General features: G+C 33.6%; 1 long non-coding RNA gene across 1 annotated transcript; it reads right to left on the bottom strand.

Annotated features, from left to right (window-relative positions):
• Window positions 1–559: 559 nt before the first annotated feature.
• LOC143043136 (uncharacterized) lies at window positions 560–10,803 on the bottom strand. The gene is made up of 3 exons (XR_012968216.1): window positions 10,709–10,803; window positions 5,497–5,592; window positions 560–1,663 (listed from the first exon to the last, which is right to left on the bottom strand). It is a non-coding gene; the product is annotated as an uncharacterized LOC143043136 (long non-coding RNA).
• Between the last annotated feature and the right edge of the window lie 4,672 nt (window positions 10,804–15,475).

Raw genomic sequence — 15,475 nt, 5'->3', positions numbered from 1 at the left:
CATTCTCCTTTAGCCAGAAAATGCACGGCATTTTCATTGATGGTCATTGCGTAGCTATTTTTCTTACTTTTGACCTTTAACCAGCAGCTTATTTTCATTAAAATTGCATTTTACTCATAGAAGCCATTTACAAAATCTGTTGTCTCCTCTCGAAAATTTCCTTTTGTGATTGTGTATACTCAATTCATTACATTGTGATGTCTTATTGAATGTCCGTACTGCATGTTTAGTCGGAATCTTTTCCCTTTGTTTGCTCATGTTTGGTTTAAAACCTTTCATCGTTAGTGGAATGTTGGAATCTTTTTAGCGCTTTTTTTGTCTCGAACGTAAATGAATTAAGATTTATCATCTTGTATTGTAAAATTGATACGGTTAACTTATTATTGATATGATTTAATTCACATCAAACAAAGTAAATAACAGTAAAAAAAAACAATTTAATTACTTATCACATAATACTTCTGCAGATTTTTCTGAGTATTGATCAAAAAGAATATATTTTATAATTGGAAAACAAACCAGAAACAACCGTTTTATTGTTATTTACATGCATCAAATATTTTCATTTTTACCACATTTGTCCATAATCCGTAAAAATAGTAAAGGAGTAGGTTCAGTAAGCCCCCTTTTTGGCCCCAAAATGTAGCTGTTTTACAAAATTGTTACGATGTAAAACTGTAGTTATTCATTTGAAAGTAAAATGCTTATGCTACATAAATATGGGCTGTTTTCACAATACAATGCACACATATCTGGTACCAGCATCATTTAGACATGCTAAATCTGAAATCTTCGAAATTTTAGCATTTCAGCTAAATTTCAGACAGTTTCCGTCTTAAATGAAAGTGGTTGCATTCGTGTTCGTTCATAATATTTAACTGTAAGTTGTATTTTATGGTATTACATAACATATATAAAGGTTGTGAATGAACACGGATGCGGCCACTTTCATTATTGACAAAAACCATCTGAAAAGTGACATTTTGGGGCATATTTGATGGATTTTTAATATTTAAGCTAGAATCGGAGCGTTTTTAATGAGTATATCAGTTAAAATCTTTCACATTAACTTATTGAATCATTCGAAATAGACACTTAAGTGTTTTAAGATATCTTTCGTCAGATGAACTTGAAAATTGAGGCCAAAATAGGCTCTTACCGGACGTACTCCTTTCAAAATGTTAAAGAACACATTATATACAACCACGATATGTACCTGATTCTTCTTTTGTATACTTTGTGAAATCAATTTTTCTCTTTTTGAACGTTTCATTAACCCCTTGTCCCTTCACTATGTTATTGTCCTTGAATCTGTTCTTCAATAGTTTCCACTTGAACTTCTTTTTTTCCGACGAGAGTGCAAGTTTTAGTCTACTTTTTCTAGGTTGGTACAATGTGGTATACTCTGTAGAGCTATACTTTATCTTAGGTGATCTCTTGTACATTTTTCCAATACATCTCCTTTTAAATAAATATTCAACTGCTAATCTGTTAGCCTTTGGATTCTTTCTTCCTATTTTGGAGCAGATGAGACCAAATGTTTCAGCTTTACATGATTTTTTTATATGTGTTATTTTGAGTTCTTTAATGGCATTTGCTATGCTGGACGTGGATATTTTTTTCAAATTCCAAGAACCTTTTCTTCTACCCATTCTTATGCTCTCTAAAAATGTAATAAACATAAAATGGTTAAAGGTCAAAGAAATGAAGAAGTGTTTATATCGACTTTCAATCTCATCGAAAATAAATGGGTCTTATTGGATGAAAAAAAGGTATATTAACCAGGTGTTATTATCTCCACAGCTTTTTCATGAAATTGAAATCGATTGCAATCAATGATTTTACAAATAAAAAAAGAAAATGTGGTATTATTTCCAAAGAAACAATTCTCCAGAAGATACCATATGCCACAAATCTTAACAAATCTTGGTCACCGTACGGCGGCCTTCTACAATGAGTAATGCTCAATTCGCATAGTCAGCTTTAAAAAAGCACCGAATTGTCAATTGTAAAACAATTCAAAAGATCAAGTTGACGGCCTAATGTATGTTTAAAAAATGAACGAAAAACATATATATATATATAACACATGGAAAAAAGACAACCAGCAAATTACAGGCTCCTGAATATGGGTAGGCACATACATACAGAATGTGTAGGGGTATAACATGTTAGCGGGATCCGATCCCTTATACTAACCTGGGAATGTTGTGTAACAGTACAACATAAGATCGAACAGTTACAACAGTTCAAAAGGGCTTCCTATTGCACAACAGTCCCAGGTGAAATTTAGAAATGATCCATGCAAACTTGTCACTCCTTTAAATACACTTATTCTAATTCTGAAAGGTTACCTATTCAACACTGTAATAAGATCATTGAATATTGTTTTATTGGTATAAATATTGATTTCGTTATCAGTAAATAAAAAGGTAACTAAATATTACTAGTATGTTATATATTTTCCGGACCATATGAGTAATTCGACCATACGCGTATGGTGAGGACCATATGGGTGCTAAATTATAATCCTGGTACCTTTGATAACTATTTACACCACTGGGTCGATGCCACTGCTGCTGGACGTTTCGTCCCCGAGGGTATCACCAGCCCAGTAGTCTAGACTTAAGCGGTTAAATGTTGACATGAATATCAATAATGTGGTCATTTTTATAAATTTCCTGTTTACAAAACTTTGAATTTTCGAATATAATATAAGGATTTTCTTATACAAGGCATAGATTACCTTAGCCGTATTTGGCACAACTTTTTGGAATTTTGAATCCTCAATGCTCTTCAACTTTGTACTTCTTTGGCTTTATAAATATTTTGATATGAGCGTCACTGATGAGTCTTTATGTAGACGAAACGCGCGTCTGACGCACTAAATTAGAATCCTGGTACCTTTGATAACTGTATATACTCATATGGTCCGACCGTATGCGTATGGTCCGACCGTACGCGTACGCGTATGGTCGGGGTTATTAACAATATGTTACAGTTTACTTTTAATACTTCTATTAAAGTTTTCATATGGTATGACCGTTCATTAAAATACGCTATCATATAGGTAATTTTATTATTATATTATAATAAAAAGATAGCTAAATAAAAATTAGCAGTTTCACTTAGTTAATTTTACTTTCTTGTCAAAACTATAATAAACACATGTTATACCGATGGTGAATACTGATTTGTTATTACGAGTGAGTGGCAATATGTCGACTTAAATAAATAAATTCAAAAAATGTCTTAATGAACTGCTACATCAGAAGTCCCTGAATATGGTGTATTGCAATCATGTTACGATATTTGAGATCAAGAGCTTCTTAAAACACCGTAGATATATCGGAATGGCACACGACCTCGGCATCACTGTACGCAACTATAAAAAGGCTAGCTTTTCACTCGCAAACAAAAGGTGTAAATGAAAAAATCTATGATACCATTTGTAAATAAATGTCACCCCAAGCCTACACGCAAGAATGTAATTAGCGATAAAAACTAACTATGACATCAATGTTTAATTTTTTAGTAATATTTTAAATATAAAAAAAATAGATTGTCATTTAACCATCATTCTTATTTTAGATAAAGTTTTTGTAGTATTGAGAAACTTTTATAATGTAATTAAAAAAAACTACCTATATGGTCCAAATACTCATATTGTTCGGCCCGTTAATAACCAAACGAGTATTATACTCATGTGGTCCGACCATACGCGTACATATGGTCATGATCATACGCGTATGGTCCAAATACACATTCATGGATCTACAATCTGTCGATACCTGTAACTTGGCATTGCACAAGGTCATGTTTTTCTCTGGACGTTTATGACGTCTTTACATTAAATCCATTGGATGTTAAATGTGTACGGATTGATAGTTTAGTCTTAGATGCATGATTTTTTTTAGTTGTTTGTGGCTTTGAACTAGCTGTCAGATAACTGACAGTACTCTCAGATCGGTTCATTGTGTCTTTTTGTTTCGGGATGTATAAGTACCCGGCCACGTCGACTTGTATATTTGTCCATCTGATGAGTTAAGCCTTTTTCAACTGATTTTAATAGTTCGTTCTTATGTTGTACGGTTATACCACTGTCCCAGGTTAGGGGAGGGTTGTGATCCCGCTTCAATGTTTAACCCCGCTACATTATTTATGTATGTGCCTGTCCCAATTCAGGAGCCTGTAATTCAGTGGTTGTCGTTGGTTTCTGTGTTACATATTTGTTATTCGTTCATTTTTTTATATAAATAAGGCCGTTAGTTTTCTCGTTTGAAATGTTTTACATTGTCTTATCGGGGCCTTTTATAGCTGAATATGCGGTATGGGCTTTGCTCATTGTTGAAGGCCGTACGGTGACCTAAAGTTGTTAATGTCTGTGTCATTTTGGTATCTTGTTTACTGTTGTCTCGTTGGCAATCATACCACATCTTCTTTTTTAAACACTAAACTTAACTTATATGTGAATATTACATGGAAATAATCTTTAACAGATTATTAACTTCATTAACTTCATTAAAAGTTACCTTTATTTCCTTCTCTGAAATATAAAATAAAACTTCAAATCTAAAAAAAAAAATCCATAATGCAATTACAAGTTTTACGACTTTGACATACGTGCAAACATTTTGTGAAGTTTTACGCATCTGGAATGAAAGCTGACCATTCAGTTGATTGCTAAGTTGTACTGCTTTTTTTATTTTTGCTAAATGAATTCTGCAAACAAATCTGTACCAACAATTCTGACCTTTCAGATGTATGAAAACAAATGTAGGAGAACTGGTGATATGATAGGTGGACCCTTTTTTATGAATTGTAACCCTGTATTGATTTTAGAAAATATGACATAATAGCAAATTCTTTATATTGTGATTTAATTAAAACAGAAATTTATCCTACTACATTTTACACCGTATAGGAATATTGTATTGTTTGGTATTATACTACAGATTTATCATAAGGGCCTAATTTGAAGTTTTAAGCTGGAAGTTACCATCATTGACAGTTAAGAAAACATAGGGAAACTGAGATTTATTTTAATTAGAGTTTTGATGTGTATTTCCATTACAAAAAACATGAATCAGTGTGTATTCCCAAGTCAAAATAAAATACACTAAATGACATGGTAACGAACACGCATTTTAGTAAATTAACAAAGAATGGTGAAAAGAACGTAATATCTATACTTCTTTCCGAAATTTTCCACAAATACCCGGTACTGCCAAATACATTACCGTACAGGTAATCCGTTATATATATTTGCGTAATTCAGGTTTCTCGCATGCTTTATACTGGTACATTTACAGTTAAAGGTTTATATTTCATTAGCAGAATTTAAAAACTTGACAGAAAGGTCATAATATGTACTCTGTCTGAGACCTGAATAACACATATCATTAAGCGTCATGTTCAGGTGTACCATTTTTTTTATTATGTATGTATTACACAGTTTGATTAAGCGGTTTTTTTTCAAATTTAAAGAGAACTTACACAATAAATATCTGGTTGCGTCTGTCAAACAAACATAAGTGTCCTGCTTGTGCATAGTTTATAACTCTTTTCTGATTGCCGCATATCTAGACATTCCTACAAAAAAATTAAAATGCTTGATGTTCTGTGATTTAGATATTTCGTAAAATTATACTTAACAATTCTATGGCTGCAAGACATAACAATTGTGTTTTTTTCTTTCACGACAAATCTCCACTGGAATCCGTTTATGTCTTAAATTTTAAAGTCAATAGTGCATATCTATAATAACACGTGAAAAGCTGTTTGACGAAATAGAAAATCTATAATATCTAAATCAAAGGTGCATTTTCAAAGGCGTTTCCCAAATCTATCTTTAAAGGGAACGCTTTACGCAAAATATCAAACGTATAAGAAGTTATATAAAACTCTCCAAAACAAATATGAATTTGGATTTAAGTATTTTTTTAAGTCTTTGATGTTTTTTTTATTGGTTTGATTCGGGGAAAATATATTGTTATGGTAACGGATACTCCGTAGTAGTCTTTAATCATCTGTCAGTCTATATCAATCTAAAAAAAAAATCACCAATATTTTATAAGTTCATAAAAAAAAATAATCCTTATTTGTTTCGTCTTTAATAAAGGAGTCAATTCCATTTGAAATTGAAGTGTTGTATTTTAGAGCTCATGGGACAATTTGTATATCTTCAGTCAGTTAACAATGATTAAAGGTTTTCTAAGTTATTGCTTTTATAAAAGACTGTCCGGAAATAAGCCGAAATGTTGAACAGGGTTTTACAGTAGACTGTATATGCAGGCTTTTAGAAAATAGAACATTTTAAAGATAAGGTCAATATAAATGAAGTTGTGTTTAATAATATTTCATGCATATAGTTTATTGCAAAATATAGTACAATGTATTTTCAAGTAATTCGGACTAACGATCTACATCATCTAACAACTTTAACGAAGCCTAAAACAATCTTATATGCTCCTGTTGTATACGCTTACATAACTTCATTCCTTATTTATACCTGGCAATATGTACTCTTTATATTTAACTTTTGGACATTTGTAATGATATGTTAAAGCTGACTTGTCCCGATATGTACCACTTACAATTGACGGAGAAGGCATTTAATCAGAATAAATATAATTGAATACATAATAAGGCATGGGTCTATTGTATCATTAGAACCAAGAAGCTTGTAATTAAGAAATCATTCATGCAAGCTATACTTTATTGTAGTTTGAACATAGGTAGGCATTACCTTCGTGATTATTTATGCCCGAGCGATAGTGCTTTCACCCATGTTAAAACTACTATAAAGAAATAGCTTGCATCAATTATTTTTATTCTGATGTGCAATGTGTATAAAGGAATACCCTTTGTGTAGGTTTCTTCCACGAACCTCCCTTTAATGTTTGTTAACAATTAAACGACTGGTAATGTTATTTTTCAGAGTCGGGAGTTTTGAACAGCCACCATGAACGGTTGTGGTATCTTTGTCAAATATGTCAATTTCAAATTGCCACACATGACAGCCATAATTAATCTAAACATATTTTTTCATAGTGGATTGGGAAACAAGTTTTGCAACTTATATTAATCCCTTTCCACTTTGCGGGTGCGAGTGCTGCCTTGTAACGGCATTACCCTTCTCTTTTTTCGAAATCTACAAGGGTGTCTTGAACGTGCAAGAGATTTGGCTCTCTCTTAACACGGGTCAACCATTTATTGTCCCCTTCCGACGGACTATCATCGTTTCCTCAAGATCATACTCGCAAATGGTGTCAAGGGAGAGTCGAAAATTGAGTTCCTGAAATTTTAATCCCGAACGGGAATCGAACCAGGAACATTTGTGTTAGCTGTCCGATGCACTAACCACTACACCACAGCCATACTTATTGACTAAGAAACAATATGTGGATCATTTAAGAGTTTGGAAGTGTTAGAAGTTAATGAAATATATTAAATGCGTGCCAATTTTATAAAATTCATTATTCTGCAGTAGTGAATATACCCATGTGCTAACAAATTTTATTGGATTTAGAGCATGGGTGTGTTTACAAAGCGGAAGAAGCACGTCATATTAGGATAGGGTACAAAACAGACACAAGTAGTATTTTTCAATTCGGTTGGGACAAAGTACTAACATGATATAGTGTTGCTCACATGTCCACTAAACATTGACAGCATCTTGTAAATACCAAAATATGAGTCTTGAAAAAGCTATCTAAGCTCATATTGCGTGTATTTGATCAAGTGTCAATGGACACGCACTTTTAAGAAAAGAATAATTTACCTAACTGGATCCCTATTAATTTGGTAATTTTGTCTCTGGTTAAAGTAAAATGAATCACATATTTATGAATTAGGAGTTATTCTAATGAAACATGGTATGTTGTATACAGAGGTAGGAAATTTAGATACGACCCGGGAAAACTGATCAATCGTTTAAGAAACTTATTTATCACTGTGATTAAATCGTGGTTTATCGTTGTATTACATGTCCTTAGTCATGAGCCTAGACCCCAAAAGTTGTCGTTGGTTTGTTTTTGTCATATTTGTATTTCGAAAAAGCTGAAGCATGTCAAGTACTTGATATTGTTGAAAATACAAATTAAAGGTTTTTTTTAAAAGCACACATAGTTGAATGCACGCTCTGCTATTGCATAGTAGTAAAAGAAGTCAGGACAAAATATATTTGTGTTGATCTTGTATTGCTGATAACGTTTTGTGTTTGTTTTGTTTCAAGAAATAAGATCAAAACGGAATAACTCTCATACTGGACCTTCTGATCATTTTTGCAATTTCAAGTTCTCTCTGTCTATTACGGTTTTTATAGAAAATAGGTTAATCGAAAAAGTAGTAAAATGGGTCATTTAACAACATTAGTTTCTACAAGAAATCTTATGACAGTTTTGACGTATATGGACAAATTGGTGAAGATCAGCATACTGAATGATTTTACTTTTTCCAGTTTTCTTTATTTATAACGGGTATCAGAAAAGTAGACAAAACTTTCATTTTAATCATCAGGTTCTATTAGCCACGTATCATCATATGCCGTCTTTGTTGGCTGGCGGGATCATCAGACATATTTGTTATTTTAAATACCATAATGATTATTGTGTCTTTGTTTGATTCTATTTGGTGCAGTAGTTGTAGGAGGAAAATGTGTAAAAGTTGACAAATATTTACCAAAAAACTGTTTAAAATTTACTATAAGGGGCAATAACTCCTTACAGGATCAATTGAAAATAATGGTCATGTAACTTATTTGTAAATGTTACTTTGGTGAACATAATTCTTGTTATTGCTGTTTACAGTTTATACATATCTATAATAATAATAAAGATGATTTTCGAATACTTCAAAATTTTCTTAGAATTAACATTCAGTGGCAGGAACCGAAAAACAGTTGTCTCATTCATCTGGAAATATTTCAGGGCAGAGAGATCTTAGCCTCACGAATTTTTTTTTATCTCTTGTTAAAATTACATCAAATGCTTCAGACTCGCAGATATTAAAAGCCGAAAAATGCATTTCACCTTTATGTTCTATTTTTAGCCATGGCTGCCATTTTGGTTGGTAGAAGGGTTAATCGGCCATATTGTTGAAACTGTATACCCTTATGATGATTTTGGCTATATTAATCGAGAAATTTAGAGGAGAAGTTTTTTTGTAAAAGTTGACGGACTACGACTAACGACGGACAATGGACGTGATAAGAAAAGCGATGAACCTGGAGAGCTAAAAAAAAAATGCGTAAATGACAATAAGTGTTACAAACAGAGTCCACTAACGTCGTTACTACAAATTGTCATATTTATAGGTCTTGTCTGGTAGATAACTTTTGTGTTTTAAGTGTGAAGTCGTTCATTTTATTTGCACAAAAAAATGCCATCAAAATCAATAACTGTAACGGGAAGTAACTGACAATTAAAGACATTCAATATATTTCACAACGCTGTCTTTTAAAAAGAATTTATTTCAAATTTAAAGATACAAAACAAATCATAAATGTCGTTAATAGAAAATTGAACTAGTATATATTTGTTTAGGGGCCACCGGAAGGAAAGCCTCCGGGTGCGGGAATTTCTCGCTACATTGAAGTCCTGTTTGTGACCTTCTGCTGTTGTTTTTTTCTATGGTCGGGTTGTTGTCTCTTTGGCACATTCCCCATTTCCAATCTCAATTTTATGTTAAAAGAGTGGATGACTCCAAAGTAAGACCATGAAGACTTCTTTGCGTACGTCTAAAAAGGTCATTAATAGTAAGCATATGCTTTCTGAATGATTTTGGTCCCTCGTATTGATTTACATTAGTTTTTGCTTCTAGAATAAAAAGATACGGGGTAATTATATTTAATATTTGAAGCTGTTTATGCGCTACAGGAGAAGAGATCGTATTAGATAGTTTGATGCCTTATTACCTTACAATAAAGGATAACCGATGAAGCAGGCGGGTTACAACCTTAATACACATATCTATCAGATGGTCCAAGGACACAGTTATCGTCCTTTAGTTTTCGAATATAGTCCCTAGTGTAAACAGTGTATAACTTGCATGTTTTATCTAATACAATTTCCGAATTTATTTCTTTATATTAAATGCATGAAATATTAAGTAGGGGGATGTAATTACATGTCAAAAAAATTTGGGTGCTGAAACTTAATGTTAAGAAGTGAATTGGTCCAGTTCTAAAAGGTCAAATTTTATCACGTCTGAAGCTGTCAAACTGAATTGTACACACCCTTAACACAGAATTGTCAATATTTTGAGTTAGAGCTGGTAGAAGTTTCTATAATTTTGATATTATTTGTCTCACTGGTAGTACACTACACTGTAAAAATATTTTTGAGAAAGAGCAGGTGCGATTTTTTTAATTTGAATTTATTGTCTAAAAGAAATGCACTACGAAATAACTGTGTTCTCGGGCCAGAAGCCGTGGTACTATGAATTCAGGGACGGGTGATGGTCCTGGTATGAAATATGTATATACAAAGGACAGGTTAAATAATTTTCTAAACGAATTTTCCTCTTGTTCTCGTGGAATATATTATCAATATGTCAACTCTGGTTAAATTTGGCGAGACGTAATTGGCGCTAAAACACGCAATACTGCGATGATAACGTTAATGGTGTATTAAGTATCTACATATGAAACAATTGTAATGATATATTGTGTTTTGATTAACTTCAATAATTAAAAAGAATAACTTACCCGTGCTCATCTGTTTGAATAATCCTTAATTATAGTTTATCAACACTTATACTATGAGAAATCCGCCGAATGAACCAACTATTTCTGATAATTTCCCGCTTTCCTTGCATGGATAAATACATAAAACGCGGACGTAATTGAAGACACGGGATTGAAAATGTTATGAAATGATTGTAAGGCTTTTCATTGGTTGATTGAAGTCGAAGTGATTTCTGTTCACCTATATGACTTTACGTATTGCGTTCGTTACATTTTTGAAACTAGGTAACAAGTAAAACATTAATAACAATATCAAATTGACCATATTGACTAATCTGTGGCAGCGTTTATTTTTAAGGCTTACAATCTGTATTGGTTTTGATCATTAGATCTTGACATCGTTGTGCCTTCCATTAGCAATGATACCTGCAATGTTTATTTTCAGATTTTTGTAATGTGAAGACCATAAATAATACCAGATAATCATGATACTTCTATCACTCTGCATAACAATTTTTCGATCATTTTTTTTTTAAACAACACGTTCATTTCAACATATTTATAGTTCTAAACTGATTGTTTTGCATAATAATTGTAGTCAAACGTTAATTTATTATGTGCTTTCCCCACAGTGGTATATAAATTAATTCATTCAAACTGTGTTATGAAATACATCACAGTTTCCGGAATTAGGTTTTCTTCAATTTTGATTTCATTACTTATCGTTATCTATGAACACATTTAAAGTGTTGAAACAAGACCGATTTGTTGAGTAGAAGTATGCTATTAAATTTAGATAAAACATGAAAATATGATATACTTTCAAAATCTAATCTTGGAAACTATATAAGTTAAACAATTATATTTTTTGTCTATCTGATGAGTTAGGAGGAGGGTTGGGATCCCGCCGCTAACATGTTTAACCCCGCCACATTATTTATGTATGTGCCTGTCCCAAGTCAGGAGCCTGTAATTCAGTGGTTGTCGTTTGTTACTGTGTTACATGTTTGTTTTTCCTTGATTTTTTACATAAATGAGGCTGTTAGTTTTCTCGTTTGAATTGTTTTACATTGTCTTACCGGGGCCTTTTATAGCTGACTATGCGGTAAGGGCTTTGCTCATTGTTGAAGGCCATACTGTGACCTATAGTTGTTAATATTTGTGTCATTTTGGTCTTTTGTGGATAGTTGTCTCATTGGCAATCATACCTTATCTTCTTTTTTATATGTATGGTTGCAGTAGTTAATTTATCCAATAAGCGCATCTAACTCTTTAATTGACTTATTTAATATCACTTACACAAAAGAAAATAAAGCGCACGTAAAATGAAGAAACAATGAAAACAAGTTCACAAATATATAACAACCATATTCTAAAAAATAGAGAACCATGTGCTTGAAAAAAGTACCCATAATGTATCCAAAATAAATTAAGAAAAATGTCTAGTTTTCGAGAAAAAATGTTTTCTCCATAGCAATAGTTTATTTTAATTTAGCGATATACTCAAGTCATCCGATGACTGATATATTGTATGGTGCTTCACGTGGAGAATCTGTTAGTGTAGCCAGCAAGGTAATAGTTTATTTCGTCTTCTTGGTGAACCGGTGTACCACATCCCCCTTTCAACTCTCTATACAATTTTAAAGTTAATACTTGCAAAAGATTAGGTTGAGATTAGGTTGATCCAATAAGGATTTGTAGGTCGACACAAGTCATACATTAGCTATTTTACTTTTTATGATAGGAAATTGTTTAATAGCCAATCTGAGAGATACTTTATATAACTAAACGAAAAATATTATTGCCACGATTATTGTTTAATCCCTTAGTCCGTACTTGTTGGAATGTCTGAATACCATCATCTCAATTTAAAAAAAAAAAACAAAAAAAAAATCCAGTTTGGCCGATTGTGTTGTTTTTGTTTTGGTGTTTTTCTTCATGAAGACTTATTTGCGTACGTCTTAAAAGGTCATTAATAGTAAGCATATGCTTTCGGAGTGATTTGGGTCCCTCGTATTGATTTACATTAGTTTTTGCTTCTAGAAAAAAACGGGGTCATTATGTTTAATATTTGGGGCTGTTTATGCGCTACAGGAGAAGAGATCGTATTAGATAGTTTGATGCCTTATTACCTTAAAATAAAGGATAACCGATGAAGCAGGCGGGTAGAATAGACCCCGTGTGCTGTAATTAGCCATAACATACTCATGTGGCATGTTACGGAGGTCCTGGGAATGTTATACCCCTTATAAAAGTAATAATTTACACATTTTATAAGGTATATTTAATTTTATTAGTGCACCAGAGAGATCCTGTTTACATATTTTCATATCAGTTTACCGTTTGAAGATATCTATTAGAAAAGACATACCCCTTAATGGACATTGCCTATAAGGTGTTTTTATATTTAAGTGCATTACCTCCCTTCCTGTTTCCAGAGGTTTAACAAATAACAATTTATTGATAAATTAGTACTTAAATGAGAAAAATAAGATTATGTGTAACTAAAAGTGATGATTGATCTAACTTGTAATGCAAAGTGATAGACTGCAGATGACGTACTGATACAAAAAAGTGTTAACCAGGTGATATAAAAAAAACCGAGAATGTATAATTTGGCTGTTCGGGCAACTATATATAGGATGTAAGAAATATTGATTGTGGGACAGAGGTGCGGGGTGTTTTCCTGGCTTCATTTCATATAACATTTTCACTCTGTACACTTTCTATAATGTCACTGTACATCTTTAATCTCTCATCACTGTTCTTTTGTTGTTTTTACTAAAGTAGGAGTTGAATATAATAATTTTCTATTTACGATCGTTTGATATTATGTGTTTTATTCTTTGCGTATAAAATGTGGAAGTGATCAATTGATATAGCGGTAGGGTTGGATTTCAACAGGGTATGGCATTATGTCTAAACTTTAATATTGTTTATTACATACCCAGGAGGACACAGACATATTCAATATTTTGCCAGTGGACCGTGAAAAATGCTAGAAATCATCTGTAATTTAAAAAATTAGAAGGATCATTTCATGTGAATTATGTGTACCAAATTTTAAGTTAAGTTGACTTTGACTTCATCAAAAACTACCTCGACCAAAAATTTGAACCTGAATCTGGACAGACAGATGAACGAACAACTGAACGAACGGGAACATCAACGAACGGACGAACAAACTGAGACACAGACCAGAAAACATAATGCCCATAAATGGGACATAAACATTAATACTAACCAAGCAGAAAGACCTTTTCCGTGTCGCATTTAATCGGGGAAGCGGACGATAAACTGCGAATCGTCTGAAAGTTATTTTACATGATATATTGATACCAAGCACTTTCGGCCACAGATAACCAATCAAAACACGCCTACTTCAAATTAGATTGAATTATAATTAAGAGGAAAGCCTAAACGATCCTACCTAAACAAACCTAAAACAAACAGAATGCCCTTATACGAGATACATTTCAATCGGAGTTCCATGTGCCATTTACACAAGAATTGCTACTTATACCTCTTGTGTTATGGCCTATGTGGTGATTATCTCAGTTTGACAAGCCGGCTATAGTTTTTTTCGACATTGTTTTGAAGAGAGCTACCACCCCTTCGTCTTACTGGCTGCAGACAAACTAGTACGGGTCTAGGATTTAATTGTTATGGACCATTTTAGAGGCAATACCAACCTCTACCTCTGGTATAATAGTCGATGTGGAGAATCTCTTAGTTTGGCCAGCTTGCAATAGTTCAGTTCGAATTCGTTGTATCCGGGATTCAATATCCCCCCTTTGAACCCTCTACTGACAAACTCGTACGGGTCTAGGGTATAAGTGCTATGGGCCATTTTAAAGGCAATAAGTACCTCTTCCTTTGGTATCATTGCACACGTGGAGAATCTCTTCGTTTGGCCAGCCGGCAATAGTTCATTTTCGAATTTGTGATATACCAGGGTACCCCCCCTCCTTATCCTTTTCTGACTAACTCGTACGGGTCCAGGGCATAACTGCTATAGGCCATTTTAGAGGCAATACCAACTTCTACCTCTGGTATAATGGTCGGTGTGGAGAATCTCTTAGTTTGGCCAGCCGGCAATAGTTCAGTTCGAACTCTTTGTATCTTGGATTCCATATCCCCCCTTTGAACACTCTACTGACAAACTTGTACGGGTCTAGGGTATTAGTGCTATGGGCCATTTTAAAGGCAATAAGTACCTCTTCCTCTGGTATCATTGCCCACGTGGATAATCTCTTCGTTTGGCCAGCCGGCAATAGTTCATTTTCGAATTTGTGATATACCAGGGTACCCCCCTTATCCTTTTCTGACTAACTCGTACGGGTCTAAGGCATAAGTGCTATGGGCCATTTTAGAGGCAATACCAACCTCTACCTCTGGTATAATGGGCGGTGTGGAGAATCTCTTAGTTTGGCCAGCCGGCAATAGTTCAGTTCGAATTCGTTGTATCTTGGATTCCATATCCCCCCTTTGAACCCTCTACTGACAAACTCGTACGGGTCTAGGGTATAAGTGCTCTGGGCCATTTTAAAGGCAATAAGTACCTCTTCCTCTGGTATCATTGCCCACGTGGAGAATCTCTTCGTTTGGCCAGCCGGCAATAGTTCATTTTCGAATTTGTGATATACCAGGGTACCCCCCTTATCCTTTTCTGACTAACTCGTACGGGTCTAGGGCATAAGTGCTATGGGCCATTTTAGAGGCAATACCAACTTCTACCTCTGGTATAATGGTCGGTGTGGAGAATCTCTTAGTTTGGCCAGCCGGCAA

Source organism: Mytilus galloprovincialis, chromosome 8, assembly GCF_965363235.1.
Source record: "Mytilus galloprovincialis chromosome 8, xbMytGall1.hap1.1, whole genome shotgun sequence".
Lineage (NCBI taxonomy): Eukaryota > Metazoa > Mollusca > Bivalvia > Mytilida > Mytilidae > Mytilus > Mytilus galloprovincialis.
The sequence above is the reverse complement of the archived record's forward strand: the minus strand, read 5'-3'. Positions and strand labels throughout refer to the sequence as shown.